The sequence below is a fragment of the Aethina tumida genome, chromosome 7, assembly GCF_024364675.1.
Source record: "Aethina tumida isolate Nest 87 chromosome 7, icAetTumi1.1, whole genome shotgun sequence".
NCBI classification, from domain to species: Eukaryota; Metazoa; Arthropoda; class Insecta; order Coleoptera; family Nitidulidae; genus Aethina; species Aethina tumida.
The window spans coordinates 1,104,175-1,119,746 of NC_065441.1; the positions used below are offsets into that span (position 1 = coordinate 1,104,175).

General features: G+C 31.0%; 1 protein-coding gene across 2 annotated transcripts in view; it reads right to left on the reverse strand.

Annotated features, from left to right (window-relative positions):
- Window positions 1-13,719, reverse strand: part of LOC109597508 (LIM domain only protein 3) — a 30,480-nt gene extending 16,761 nt beyond the window's left edge. For both annotated transcript variants that reach the window (XR_007548652.1, XM_049969555.1), the window contains exon 1: window positions 13,476-13,719. The gene's annotated coding sequence lies outside the window, so the exon portion shown is untranslated. The remainder of the gene's footprint in view (window positions 1-13,475) is intronic.
- Between the last annotated feature and the right edge of the window lie 1,853 nt (window positions 13,720-15,572).

Genomic DNA, 15,572 nt, shown 5'->3' on the forward strand with positions numbered 1-15,572 from the left:
TTTAAATTAGAAAAATAAATAAATTTTCAGAGAGTCTAAAGTACTTTTAGGCTGTGGTATAGTAGAAGACATTGTGCTTAATAAAGAGAACTCTATGTCCTTATTTCAAGAGTGTATGTAGTTCACACATACCATAGGTATTCATGAAATGAGTAAATTTTTAAATTATAAAAATAAATAAATTTTCTGAGAGTGTAAAGTACTTTTAGGCCGTGGTATAGCAGAGGAAATTGTGCTTAATATAGAGAAATCTTTGTCCTTATTTAAAGTGTGTATGTAGTTCACACATACTATAGGTATTCATGAAATGAGTAAATTTTTAAATTATAAAAATAAATAATTTTTTTGAGAGTCTAAAGTACTATGGTATAGTAGAGGAAATTATACCTAATACAGGGCACTCTTTGTCCTTATTTCAAATGTATATGTAGTTCACACATACCATTGGTATTCATGAAATGAGTAAATTTTTAAATTAGAAAAATAAACAAATTTTCTGAGACTCTAATGTACTTTAAGTTATTTTTCAACTGTATCACCTTGAATTAATTTAACCTCAATGATTTGTAATTGACCTAACCGTTTTAGCCAACATTTTCTACCCCACTCTCATGTTTTCATATTTGAAAATAGGAAATAGGAAAGGAAGGTGCTATATAAACTTAACAGTAAAGTTGTAAAAGAAAAATGTCACATTTTTAATAAACAGTACATTTAGATTAGATCATATAGCCCATATAGTATTATAATTTTGTAGATGACGGTTACTTTACTCCTCCTTGTTCCCTCAACATCCCCGAAGACGTTAATACGTTCGATTTCAGGTTGTTGTCGTCAATTTCGATCACTTTTCGATGTATAAAAGGGTAAGAGAGGAAAAGGGAGGATGTTAGTAATTATTATTTTCTGAAGCACTTTAGATTGTTAATTTAATTTGGCCCCCGCGTGACAGGGACAGTCTGTCGTCGACGGTGGCTTGTCGCCACGGGTTAAGGTAAGAAATCCCGTTCTGATGAATTATTCATTTCATCCCCTCTAAAACAGATATTAACCCGTTGCCATCGGAACACGCTTGTTTATTCGATGTTTATTCACGAAAAATGCCTCAGTGAAATTTTAAAATAGATTTTTTCACTAATTGTTACGACTAATCGGAATTAGTTGGTCAGGTTATGAAACCAATCAAGAATGAACGATTGAATTAATGAGAGACGCACAATGAAATAAAACGGACGAAAAAAATTGACGGATTAGAGTAATTTAGTCCTTAATCGGTTCATTTCAGTTGAACTTTAATCGGTCTGCTCGTTAGGCACTATTATATCATTTGTTTTAATTAAAAATGACACAATTCAAGCACTGTTCACTATTTTCCACTGTTAATTACCATTCGATATTCGCTTTACTAATTACTCTATTCATTTTTATGTTTTTTAACGTTTCCATTCATTAGTGTTTCCGGTAAAATTTGTCAATTTATATTTTTAAAATTATATTTTAAATAAGAGTGTCTGTCTTCTCCGATTTTTTTCCACGTCTATAGACAAACAGATAGATAGATAGACAGACAAATAGATCGTGTAAAATATGAATGTGTATCGACATAGAAAAGTGTAGTGGATTGAATTCTTTCTAGTTGATTACGGCAGTCAATTTGGATAATGGGCAGATGTTTGATATATCTATCCTGGTGTCCCGATTTCGTCCCGTCCCGTCCCATCCCATCTCGAGTCCCTTCTAAGTGTATTATGGGACAGTACAACCCAATATTGATGACGACAGTCCACTCCACTCCACTCCACTCTATTCCATTTTATTATTGCACTTCTTGTTCTTCTTATTTTTCTCTTTCTAATATTCTAAATGGCTCCAGTGGTTTTTATTATCCTAATCGATACATGGAACTAATAAATTAATTCCATTCCGTTATTTATTAATGTGATTTGATCGAGTGCTTTCCGACTGGGGCACAACATTCTTACATCCTATTTCAGCACAATAAATATATGATTTATTTAAAGTGTTCAATAAATATACGATTTATATCTTACATACTGTATATATGTACACGTTTTATGTAAATATTCCGTCAGCTGTTGCTTAACTAACTGACTAATTGAAGGGGAGAATCAGCTAAAAGTTAAAGTATTAGTGAGAAGTGAAATTGGTCGGAGATTGATGGCTGTGGCACCGCCAAAAAATACATAAAAGTTAATATAATAAACGGAAGGAAAAGAAGCAGCAACAGCAGCAGCAGTAGCAGCAGCATCAGCAGCAGGAGTAGCAACAGCAGAGATAATAGAATAAGTTCGGGTCGATGGCGAATTTCGATAAAAGTAATTTATTTGAGAGGGCCTGTTTTGTGTTGTCTCGATCTAACTTATACGGTTATTTCCAATTTAGTTAAAAGGGGAGTCCCGGTCAATGTGCGGACCCGCGCCGCTTTACAAGAATCGACACTTATAACGACGGAATTATTACACTTTTACCCCGATTACGGTTTTAAACTTATGAGGGCCATAACTTAAATTAAAAACACGCCTTCGACTCACTCACTCACTCACTCACTGACTAACCACTTTAGTCTGCCTGCCTGCCATAATATATTAATATTATAACCTAATTATAAGATCTAATCGGCCACACAACTTTAGGGCTCTTTTCTGACACGACAGCCGTCTAATTTTTTAAATAATAAATATATGCGACAAGGGTTGCTGGATAAACATAAACTTTTGAGGGAAATAATCCCAATTTTTCAGTTTCCAGTGATCTTAATGTCGAAAAGTTTGCTCGTTGATTCACAACACAAATACAAACCAATTTGTGCAAGTGTAAAACTTACCTGAAATAAAATAAATATTTTGAAAACACTCACAAATTTAATATCATTATTATCTTCAACACGTTAATGTAATTACACATGTTCACGTGAGCGAGTGAGCGATATTTATTCACCCACTCGACAAACATTAATTAACTAATTAATTAAAATTAATTAAAATCTATTTTCTTTCTTCTTCGTTAATTTTTTTTGTAACACTTGTTAAACAAAAATATGTTCACAAGGTAATTATTAATTTATCTGTAGCAGTAATTAATTCCCTAATGATTAGAAATCATTAGTACAATTGGTTTGCGTCACTGCGATTACTGGTCAGTAGTTGGCGGTTGTTATCTGCAAACTGAAGCCAGATTGATTAGTTTATTAATTGGTATTCCCGCAACGTTCCTAACATCTATTCTAAATCCATTAGTTGTTTGTTCAATTTTCGATTAATTAATCACTTCCCTTTTCCCCATCGTCCTCCTTTCTCTTCTATTTATTATTACAGTTTAGTTAAAAAATCATCTTTAAAAAATTGAGCCAAAAAATGAGCGTAATGCAATAACAAGTTAGTTATTTCAGACATAAAGGCAACATTCTGGCATGACAAATAACACTAATAGCTCCGCCAACTGTCTACAACCTCAGGAACACATTACATTACTGCACATTAATAAAAACAAAGAAAAAATATGCAAAAGTGGTCGTTATTAAAACGACTCGCTCACCTTTGATCTGAGCATGAGTAAACACAAGAAGGAATTTATCAAAAGACGAGGAAACGAAGGCGGGTCCTCTTTACCTCGAATCCACAGAACGTTATCATTAATAAACTGGAACAAACGTTTTCTCTCTTCGCGGATTTTCAGGATTAATCGGTACCACCGTTAATGTACCATGGGTTCTAAATTTAACCACAGCAATTTATGAGGCTCGACCTGATGAATAATAACGACGTTTCAAATTTTGCGCAATACAATAAAACAAGAATAAGATAGGAACATGATTTGATTATGGACAGAGCTGAAAATTGAATGTAGATAGACAATGTGGGTTTTCCTAAGGCGGCAGTAAATCGCAACTTTAATTTACTTAAGGCAACTCTTATATTTGTTTGAGCGTCTGGCGGAACCGTTTTCAATTTATTCCGATGCAAATCGGTCGTGTTGTGCGCTTTATTATGCATTGGATTGTTCTTTTTAATTAATCTTTTCGTCCGTTTCCACGGTTCCACTACGAAACATCTGTGTCTAATATAGTTATAAAATTAGTGAAAATTTGTCGAGAAAACATGTGTTGATTTTCTCTTCGTGGGTGTGTGTGACATATCCATATGATTGAAAGGTGGCAAGTGGCATATTAAAACGTAATGGGAAGGATGTACGTAACAAATCGTTTACAAAACATTCTTAACGACCCGTAAAACCGGAGAAGACACAGGTCAAAAAAAGGCCACCTTATTTACGACACTCTAAACATCCTAATCGTTTCGAGGATGTTTGTTCCATCCATCCATCCATCCACTTTTGACAGGTGCTGTTAATGATTTTGTTTATAGAAGCTATTTCTATTTCAACCAGACACAATAAACCAAAACAACACATAGGTCGTTAATTTTTATTGCAATTATTAAACATTATCGTTCAGTTTGTTAAATAAATGATCGATTGAAGAGAAGAATAAAAGTGGAACAGATAGAGATGATTATTGGGTTATTGGGAGGTTAATAATGGCGAAAAAGGAGGCAATTGGAGGGCGATTCAATTATCGGAACGGTCCGGATTCTCCACGACTCCACTTAAGGATTAACCCCACTCCAAACCGATAATGCAACAAGAGAAACAACCACGTGACGAGACTTGACTGACTATTTGTACGTTTCAAGACGTGTTTTTTATTCATTACTGTGTTGTTGTGTGTTATTAAAAGAAAAAATGGAATAGAAATTATAATTGACAAATGAATGTGATTAGTGGAGTTTTTGTGGTTAATTAAATTAGTGTGTAAAAGTAATTTCTTACATACGTCGGAGGGACCAGGTGAAAACATTATGACACGGTAATCATCGTCACAGTCATCGTCTCCATTAGCGAAATTAAATAACCAATTATGAATATTAGTACTTGGCTGCCATACATTTTATGTAATCACCTTTTTAATACGGACCTTGTGTATCACTCGGTCGACGCCGAACAACTATTTTAATTAAATTTCCTCCATCGGACTCTCCTCCCCCGAAAAATGATAATTAAACTCAACTAGGGGACTTCCAAACCAAACCCAACGCTGCTGCTTTCACTACAGTACTGACGCAATGAAGGATTTCAAATTACGAATCAATTTTTTGAACAATTGGCAATTATCGTTTGTTTGTTTTTTCTGAGAGTAATTCTAAAATGATTGACAAATGTCACATCTTCGAAGTGGCCCATCTTATCTCTCAATTATGCGACGATTAACAATAATCCGTACCAGATGTGGTTTTGAAAAACCATGGCCATGTGCGGAACACCAACGATAACATTGACTGGCGCACATGTTTCCAACTCGAGAAGCAACGAAAAGAAAAGGAGAACGGGTGGGTGGCAAAAGTGCGAGAGAAACGGAAACGAAACGAGAAAATTTGTTTAGATAGGACGGGGTATGATTATCTCAACGATATTGTCAATCCGATTTGTTTGCTTGAGACTCACATTCTTTCTTTCCTCCTGTTGTTCCTTTCAATCTTAGTCGGATCAGTAAAGCAACAAAATAACGTCAAGTCCGTTTAATTAAATAAAAATTTTGACAACAAACGTAAACAACAACACCGAAAACGTTTGAAATGATTGGAATAAAGGGCGAGTACCGGAAATTTTGGGGATTTTCGGGCCGTTTATTACCACACCGTTACAACCGTCCGTGTTACAAGTTTTACAGTCCTTCATTTCTTCCTCGTCATCCATGATCCAAACCCAACGATAGGCGGTACAATTAAAGACGCAGTGCCTTCCAACGTAGAGGTCCTTCGATTTGATGCTTACACTTAGCGTGATGGAACAAACCTCATCCTCGTCGCACAAGTGCAGAGAGGTTCCTTGCATCGTCCCGCAATATCCGTCCACCGCAGAATAGCAGTCATAGCATTCGATAAAGTTATCGTAGTTGTAAGTGAGGCCGCCGCAACAAGTGCTAATAAACGTGCTTAATAATACTAACGTTGGAATTTTGAAAATCGGCATGTTTACTCGTCGCTCAATAACAATCAATGTACATTCGCCATAAATAAACAAATAAAATTTAATAAAAGCTTATTCAAATTATTATTACATTGAAAATTTTATTTTTTAATAAAGTACAGTAGAGTAATTGATGTATTTTCTAATCAACAGAGAGATTTCTGTCAATCAATAAGTCAGTCAATTTAATTAATTTTGGCAGTCGAAAAATGCGTTCGATATTATTATCAGCAGTAATCTTCGCGGCCCATTTGTGTAGATGCGGCGAGGAAGACGGCGAATTCTCTTGTTACGTTTGTTCGTCGCCGATAACGGAAGAATGCGGTAAACCAGCCAAGGTCGGAAAGGAACCGTGTCCGAGGGGGCAAAAGTGCGTGACCGCCACCAAAATGTTCTCGGACGAGAAAATGGTGTGGGTGGATAGGGAGTGCAACGCGAATTGCGAGAGATTCAAACGTATGTACGGGTTCGGCGGCGTCGTTTCGATAATCTACTGTGAAGAGTGCAAAACCGATCTGTGCAACGGTCAATCGATCGACAAATCTGGACAGGTCGAAGAAGAAAATCGAGGCGGACCACTTTTTCAAATTTCTCCCTCGTTCGTCGCGTGTGTTGTTTTCTTCTTGTGCGTTGTGGTGCTACTTTAAACAATAAATGTGTTTCGTTCGTTCGTTTCCTTGTTTCATTTGACTATTAAAAATAAAATAAATGATATTCTAATGTCCATCGGTCTTCAAAGGTTTCAAAAATATAACATTCATATGAGTTTATACATAACCTAAATCTGAAAATAAGCCATTCAAATCTATTAAGAATTAAATCAAAAATTGTATTATCAATTCAAATAATATTAATGATAACACAAACATAAAACATATATATCAAAATAAAAATAAATTTAGATATTTGAAATCATTTTAAATACAGTCGTGTGAAAAACAATAGGGACACTGGGGTTAGACGTTTTGTGAAATGTGTACCAATTAATGTGTGGAAAATAATAGGGACATGATTTGTTGAAACTTTAAATATGGTGCTCCTAAAATAATTATAAACGATAAATATGTGGTATATAAGTTGTTCCCTAAGTAAAATGACTGAAAATATTTTTTTCACATGAAAATTTAAAGTACTTAAATAATAAATAATTTTCCTTTTTTTTCTTACTGAAAATTACAATATTTTTTTTTACTTTTTGTACACTAAGGACACTCTGCATTTTTCCTTTATAGAGACAAGTGTCCTCATTAATTTTAACTTAATTTTTGACATTAATTTACCTCATTTTACATGAATTCAAATTGATTCATATTCTTTAAGGTATTAAATTCGTTTTATAAAATGATAAATCTAAGATTCACATATCAATTTTTAAGAATAGTGTGATATAATGATAAAATATAGAAATGTAGAAAATTTACATATTTTTAATTATAGTCAATAAACAATAAAAGAATAATATTAGTATAAAACAACATATAAAGAACTAAGGTAGTTTAGGTGTACTTTCCTTAAATTGATTTATTTACTTAGTTGCAAATTTATTAATTGAATTATCATTTTACTATACGGAATTAAATCCAATTAAAATTAATAATAAAATCAATTTTTATCATGCAGAATAAATTATTTCAATATTCCAAATTTTATTTTTTTAATTGATAATTTATTCAATATAAAAAATCAATCAATCTTGCAAACCAAAAGTAATTAAAAATGAAAATATTGTTTAACTGAAATTCCCAATACTTTCAATTACATGAATAGTATTTAAATAGTATCTGCTTCCAGAAAAACTAGTACTAAAAAGTTTAATTTAAATGGTTATTTTATTTTTTCAAATTATTATAACGAGGATATATTTAATGAATGTTCCAGGAAGTCGTTAATAAGATTTTGGTACAATCCAAATGTTCCATTACTTCAAAATTACAACATAATTTTAATTAATTTCCATTCATATCAAAATAATTAATTACTTCCTAGAAAATGTGGGTGATCAAAGCGATGAACAAGGTGAAAGGTTTCACCAAAATATGACTTAAATAGAAAGGGCTGATATCTGTTTTCTTCTATTTCTAACTTGAGAGACGAGCATTTTTCTAAAATGTCTGTAATTAAATAAATTAACGATTAAAAGTATAAAACCAGGGATTTTGAAATTATTTGTTATTATAACTTAACTGGTGATAAATAGTTCAAAATTGTATAAAAGTTAAATTTTATTGCTGTCACTCACTTATTTTTATTTCGAATGAAACAAATTATGTACTGTTGGATACATAATTTACACACGTTTCTAAAAAAAATCATCTCGATCGGGCTTGTCATTATTTAAATCAAATTTCGTTAAAAATATACATCATCTTCACATTTTGCTGAAAAATAAATTTTGTTGGGCAATATTTGGTGGACAGATCAGATAAGTTATAATTGAATTTTTTTGACATTTGGGTCCTTTAAGTTCATGAAAAAATAGTAAGACACCCTGAAATGAGTAACTTGAGTGAAAAACATGTGCATGGTGGAATTTTTAGATCAACGAACCCCAATAAAGTAATGTACAATTTAAACACATATTGTCAGATATAAATAATTGATTCGGTGTTCATTTCTGGTGAAAAGAGTGTGATTAATTTAAACGTTTGCGAATTAAAGTTAAATCGATCGGTCAATTGCACCAATTGATTTCAGAATTTGTAAATATTTTCGCATCTCTTATTCTATTGTGTTCTTGTTAGATCAACATTGTTAACGTTTCAATCCCGTTTTGCGGTTGTTGTTTTCGTTGATTCCGATCCCGATTCGGATTCGGATCGTTTTTATTTAAATGGAGCGTCTGATTTGAACGGCGGAATTTGATGTTTGTGTCGTAAAATCAACAGGATGTAGGGATTTTATGTTGTATGTATATTCGTAATTTTACTCCTATTCTTCTGATTTCCTGCGTATCAAACACCATATTTTACCAACAATACCGACAATTTACTCTTTTTATTGCATTTTCACCACTGGAAATAAAAAATTTTCATCATTTTCGTTGGTTATTGATTTCAAGTGGCGATAGTTAAATGATGAATGAATTAAAATTAGAATAAGGATGTAGTTTATCAGTTTCGGAATAATGAGCGACCGACACAAACTGATTGATAGGCGGAAGTCGCGGATAATTCGGATAATTCGGAGTTCCGTTCTGACCATTTTTTCCATTCAATCCATACTTATCTAATTTAAATTTTAATTGATAGTCAAAATTTAAAAGAGCCCCTTATATGTTAATGCATTTTTGTGACAGTAACAACGGAAATAAATCAAACGAAATTGAACGAGCAGCCAAGTCAAAATAAGGGTGGATTATGATTTGGAAGTGGAAGAACATATGTGAATGGTTAAGAGAGGAGGGTGGCACATAATTGGATTTGTTTGTGCGTTTCGCGTTCGGTGCAACGTTTTCTAATTGATTTCGAGTCGACTTTTTTTCACGTGTAATCTCGTATAAATTTTTCGGCCGGGTTGTAACCTCATTATAATTTTCCCCGAGATTGTATTCAATTTCCTTCTGGTAATAGTCAATTTTCGGGAGGTGTCGGGAATAAATCACCCGCGAAAACTTTCCCCGGATGATAACTTTTAATTTATTTTCGACCCCCCGCAAATACTTTTTCACACGAATCAAAAAAGCCAGAATAATTAGTGTTAAAATAACAATATCGGGGTGCGGGGAAAGTTTTTGGGGTGCGGTAATCTGTTTTTCTTGTAACGTAAATGTAATTGCGATGAAATCGAGAGAAAGCAATCGAGTTTGGGGTGGCCCAACTATTTGGGGGGCGAATCAAGATCCATTTACGTGGCTCATCAAATACATTTTTACGTTAGTTATGCCAGAAAAGTATTTTTCAGAAAATAATGTGTTAGTTTGATTTTCGTTAATGAATTGAAATGGATTTTTAATTTGTGCCGTTCAATGTTGGATGTTCGGATGTTCGTGTGACAGTGTTGTGTTTAATTAAACCGGGCAACGTTTATCTCTAACGTTTTAATCGCGTTTTGTTTTTGATTGGCCGGTTATTTATTTTCGTTAGTGCATTTGACGCCGGATTTTACACTAGAAAGGACCTAATCAATTAACGAAAAAATAGCGATAAACATAATCAAAATCCGATCGTTTTATAACAGAGAAATATTCGTGTAATATCTTTCGGGTGCAATCGATGCGAGAACAATCGGAAAATTGTTTTCCAATACAATATTGTTTTTGTGGCGATTCGTCCGTGAAATTACTTATATATCTAATCAATTTACAGACAGAGAAAAGTTAATTACAATGGGAAAATCTAACAAAATCAATCGCATTTTTCCAATATAATCAAACAAACACTACTTTTGTTTTTCTTCCTGATATTCAATAAATAAACATAAATGTGATCTAAAATTTCAACCTTTCATCTGCCATCGGCAAAAATTTACGCCAATGTATCAGTCTGGAGGCTATATTTTCTTACTTGATTTATTTTATTAAATTACCAATAAACCAGTGAAGTTAAAATTGATTTTCTATATTTCTTTAACAATTATAACATGAATTGAAATACTTTTAATTTATTTGGAACAAAATCGACTTATCGACATATTTTCAACGGACCCCATTTTCATTCATTTTCATTTTTGGATTTTTCAAAAATTTTCCGAGATATGTGGTCTGTCTAAAATATTTGTAAAGTCACTAATTTTGATGATAGAAAGTCCATTTTTGGCATACAAGTTAATCAAAGACCATCCTATAAATCCCATAATTAGTACTCATAAATTTTATACAAGGTATTGGTTATTTACGTTTATTTGTGTGCATTATTTATGAAAGTTTTAAATATTAATTTAAATGAATAGTGTGTAAATATTTATAATAAAAAAATATTATATTTGCTTTAATAATATTTAAATATCAAAGAAATTTTAAATTAATTTCTATTAGTTAAAGTACTTAAATGATTATATAACTGTTTTAATAAATAAAGTTTAGAAAATTGAAATAATTTAAACAAATTTTAATGTAATTGAAGTAAATAATAATTAATTAAAAAAATATTTCAACAATGATTTCAAGTATAAATAAAATCATTTAAAAATTCCACATTTTTCAAATTAAATTCTTTAATGAGTAGTTGAAAAAATTAAATAATTTCAAAATAAAAATATTAACTACATTTAGTTACTTCGAATAAAAGGAAAAGCTTTATATTATAGGCCCATCAGTGACATCAGTCACTTTTAACATGACTTCCTATGTATGTGTATATTTTTGAGAAAATATATATTAATATTCACTTATGTATAAGATATGCGTACACCAAACGAAAGATTTGGCATTTAATGCTGCTAAAACATACATGGTGATCCAATAAAAAATATAGTTATTGATATTTTAAGGTGCACAAAATTAAACGTAAATAACGTCCACCTTGTATAAAGAAGTACTCATAATGGTTCCTTATAGTAAAATTTTTGGATAACGTGTATGCCAAAATTAAACTTTTCGTCATCAAAATTGGTGATTTTGGTGATTAGTTAGACCATTAAATTGTCAACATTTTTAGAAATAAATTAATAATTCAAAAACTGAATTTAGATTAGTTAGATCACCATCAATTTGTCAAAATTTTTCGAAATAAACTAATAATTCAAAAACTGAATTTAGATATATGACATGGTATAGCCATTTTATTTGCAATTACATGTAGAATCCAAAATATACAGGGTGTTCCACTGAAAATAACAAAGTTGATGTAACTTCCGACGAAATGGCGAATGATATTTTCCATTCAAGATACAATTACTATAAAAATTTCAAATCAAAACCTGTTTCCGTTCTCCAAAAACTTGTAATGAATAAGTTAGATGATTTATCCCATACACATTACTTTTTTGTTATTTCTTAAACATATAATACAAGAGTATGATTTTTTCTTCTACTCTATCAACACAATTTTAATTTTTTATCAATTTATTAATGTTTTGTGAATTTTAATTATATGATGAATTTTAAATTAATTAATTATTAATAATGGACATGTAGTAATTTGATTTTTTATTTTAAACTGTATAATTTATACATTTATCTAATATGCAATTTATTTTTTTAACATCAATATATATTTTTAGCTAATCCCATTAACAATGTGTAAAGAAAATAAAGATTTTTATAAATTTATGTAGTTTATAAGTTATATAGCTTAGTCATTTACCTCTAAATATTAAATAACAGCATATAATTTATTTATAAGTCGAGATTTCTAAAACAATTGGCCATCAACCAAAGCTATCGGCCACCATAAAAATTGTAGTGTGAAATACCGATTAAAAAATCAATCGGTGAATAATTATAATGAAAGGATAATAATAAAAAAGAAATCGGGTTGCGGAAGGCACAAAGAGGCCAATTATATCTTTGGTTGTGAAGAGCGGAAAAGCGAGAGATAAACAAACATTTTTAAATTGAAGTCGCCGCGTTCCATTTCTTTTCATTCCGCCAAACTTGATTGTGTTCTGCGGTTAGTACAACTGAATTTTAATTTAGATTGGATTATATTTTTATTTTTACTCATCCTTCCCTAATTTCCTATTTCTTTTTAACGTTAGAATTTACGCATTTGGAAACGGCCAATTCAATTTTATTGCGTATGTATTTATTTATTAAATATCTTTTTGTGAGTGTCATATTAAAATTTACATTCGGATTGATTGTACAACACATTTAATCGCGATGCCATTAAAAAATAATTAATCAATTCCCAGAAAGACCGACCTACAATTTATAATTAAATTTCAATTAAATTATGTATCCGATTTTTTATTATTCCAATTGACAAAGTTTTAATTTTAATTCAGGTGAATTTACATTTAAATCAGTCAATTTTTGTGTTTTACTATAATTTACGTAAAAAATTCAACTATATAATTTAAGAATGATAATAAAACATTAAATGAGGATTTTTAAAATAAATATAAAATGTTAATATGGTTAATAAAAATTGTCGGTGGAAACACGTGAAAAGTCGCACGAGATTCCATTGATAAAATCGGTGGAGAAGACGTAGTAAAACAACGCGGATGCGACAGAACGGCGCAAATCCCAAACCCAAACTCTAAACCAAAACACGTGCTCCACCAAAACTGACACTCTCCACAACAGTTCTTACTCTGTGCTGATTTCATATTTCAATTATTAAAAAATTTCGTTCATTTGTTTATGTTATAGTTTCATTGTAATTTTAATTTTTGGACGAAATTAATTTAATAAAATGTTTCTGTTATTCCAAAATTTTATAATATTTAATAAATATATCCTATTGTTGTATTATTGGAAAATAGGCAAGTCCCGTTAAGAGATAATACAAATAAACACACAAATAAATAAATAAATGTGCACTTACAGCTTTAATCTTGATGTTCGTGTTTCTTCTTGGCGGACAAAGTTCAGTCTTCCAACCACAAACCGCACTAAAAAATCACACCGTCCACCGATCTCTGAAAAATCCGATGAAACACGCACAAGGAAGGAAGGAAAAAATTTCAGCCGGTTAACAATGACTGTTAAAACCCGAAACAGAAAGAGCAGGTCGAGGTGGTTTGGAGGGTGGTAGTGTGGTGGTGAACGTTGAAGCGACGATCTGACGATCTGACTGCGCGCAGCTCTCGACTCGGAATGACGCGATTTTGCGGGAGAGAGAATGTCGACTGGCGATCCGACTTTGGGGCGCGCGACGCGACCAACGCCAAAAGGGGATGGTGAACGGGTTGGTGTGGAGTGGTGGGGACGAGACGTCGCGACGCTATCACAGGTACTTACATACACTGCTGCACACTTCACTTACTCACTTACGTTACTCACTAAACATTTCTTTTATTCAATTTTTAACGCTTTTTTTTAATTGAAATTCACTATCGAGTTTGAATGCAAACAAAATGAACATGCTGCTGTTACAACATCAATATTAAACGGTGCAAAAGCATAAATCCAATTAAAACATTTTTCAACAGTTTGCATAGTTTTAAATGAAACTCGCATTCGTCCAAATTTAGGGATAAACTTTAAATACGGTGTATGTACAATTAGAAAACTCACCTAATTGGAATTAATATCTAATTTTGTACTTTTAATCTCTCAACTACAATAATTTTCGTTTTTTAACTCCCAGTTGACGTTTCTATCTCAATTTGTGCATTTTTGTTGGGGTTATTACCTTTTTAAAAAGTACATTTTTCATACTTTATGCTGATATAAATTACTAAGATTTTTTAGTTCCCTACAATAAAATATACAATTCGTTAATTCAAACTACCCTATAGTTCATATGTAGAGCAACAAATTAAAAAAATTTTAATTTAAATTAGTTTTATAATTATTAAGTGTCTAAACACTGGTTAAATGTACGTAAAATTTTTTCAAATATTAATAAATACTTAACTAAACTCACTAATAAATAATTATATTGCCTATTGTTGTTACCAAACATACTGCATAACTGACAATTATATGGATATTTAAACGTACACTTTTATCAAGACAAATCAACACTTCGATTTACCAAATAAATTATAATATAATTATGAATCGAATATGTATAGAAAAATATTATTAACAAAAGTTTTTAAGTTTTTAAGATAGCTATAAAAAAGATACATCTAACATCTATCTTGAAAACATTTTCCATATTTTATATTATATTTTTTTACCACACCTCTTAAAAAATTGTGTAGGTAATATGTTAAAAATTGAAACAGATAAAACTCTCTAACTTCAGTTTGGCTAAACAGAAGTCAATAAACTTAATATGAAAAGGGGCAGTTTTTGTCTCTCTTATATATATTTTATGACTTTCTTACATCAGCCTTGACAGAAACTAATATGAACACTCTATAAAATATATTAAAATTAAATTTTATGATATATGTATTGATATATTTTTCTTTTAAAGCCATTTCAAAGATTTAAAAAATATATGTAACTATTCGAAATTATTATTCAAATTACTGCGACTTCAAACACTACTTTGGATACAATCATCAATATTTAACCAACGTTAAACAACAGCATTAGAGATTTTCTCCAAAAATTTAACTTATCGAAATATAAGTGTCAAATATTCTTGCCCAATTGTCAATATATATCATATTAAGTTAATAAACTTATATATAGAAAAGAGGCACTTTTTGCCTCTATTCTATATTTTTTCTCTTTTTTTACATCAATCTTGACAGAGACTAATATGAACACTCTACAAAATATATTAAAATTAAATTTTATCATATATGTATAGATATATTTTTCTTTCAAAACCATTTCAAAGATTTAAAAAATATATATAACTATTCCAAATTATTATTCAAACTACTGTGTCTTCAAACACTAGTTTGGACACAATCATCAATATTTAACCAACATTAAACAACAGCATTAGAGATTTCCTCCAAAAATTTAACTTATCGAAATATAAGTGTCAAATATTCTTGCCCAACTGTCAATATAT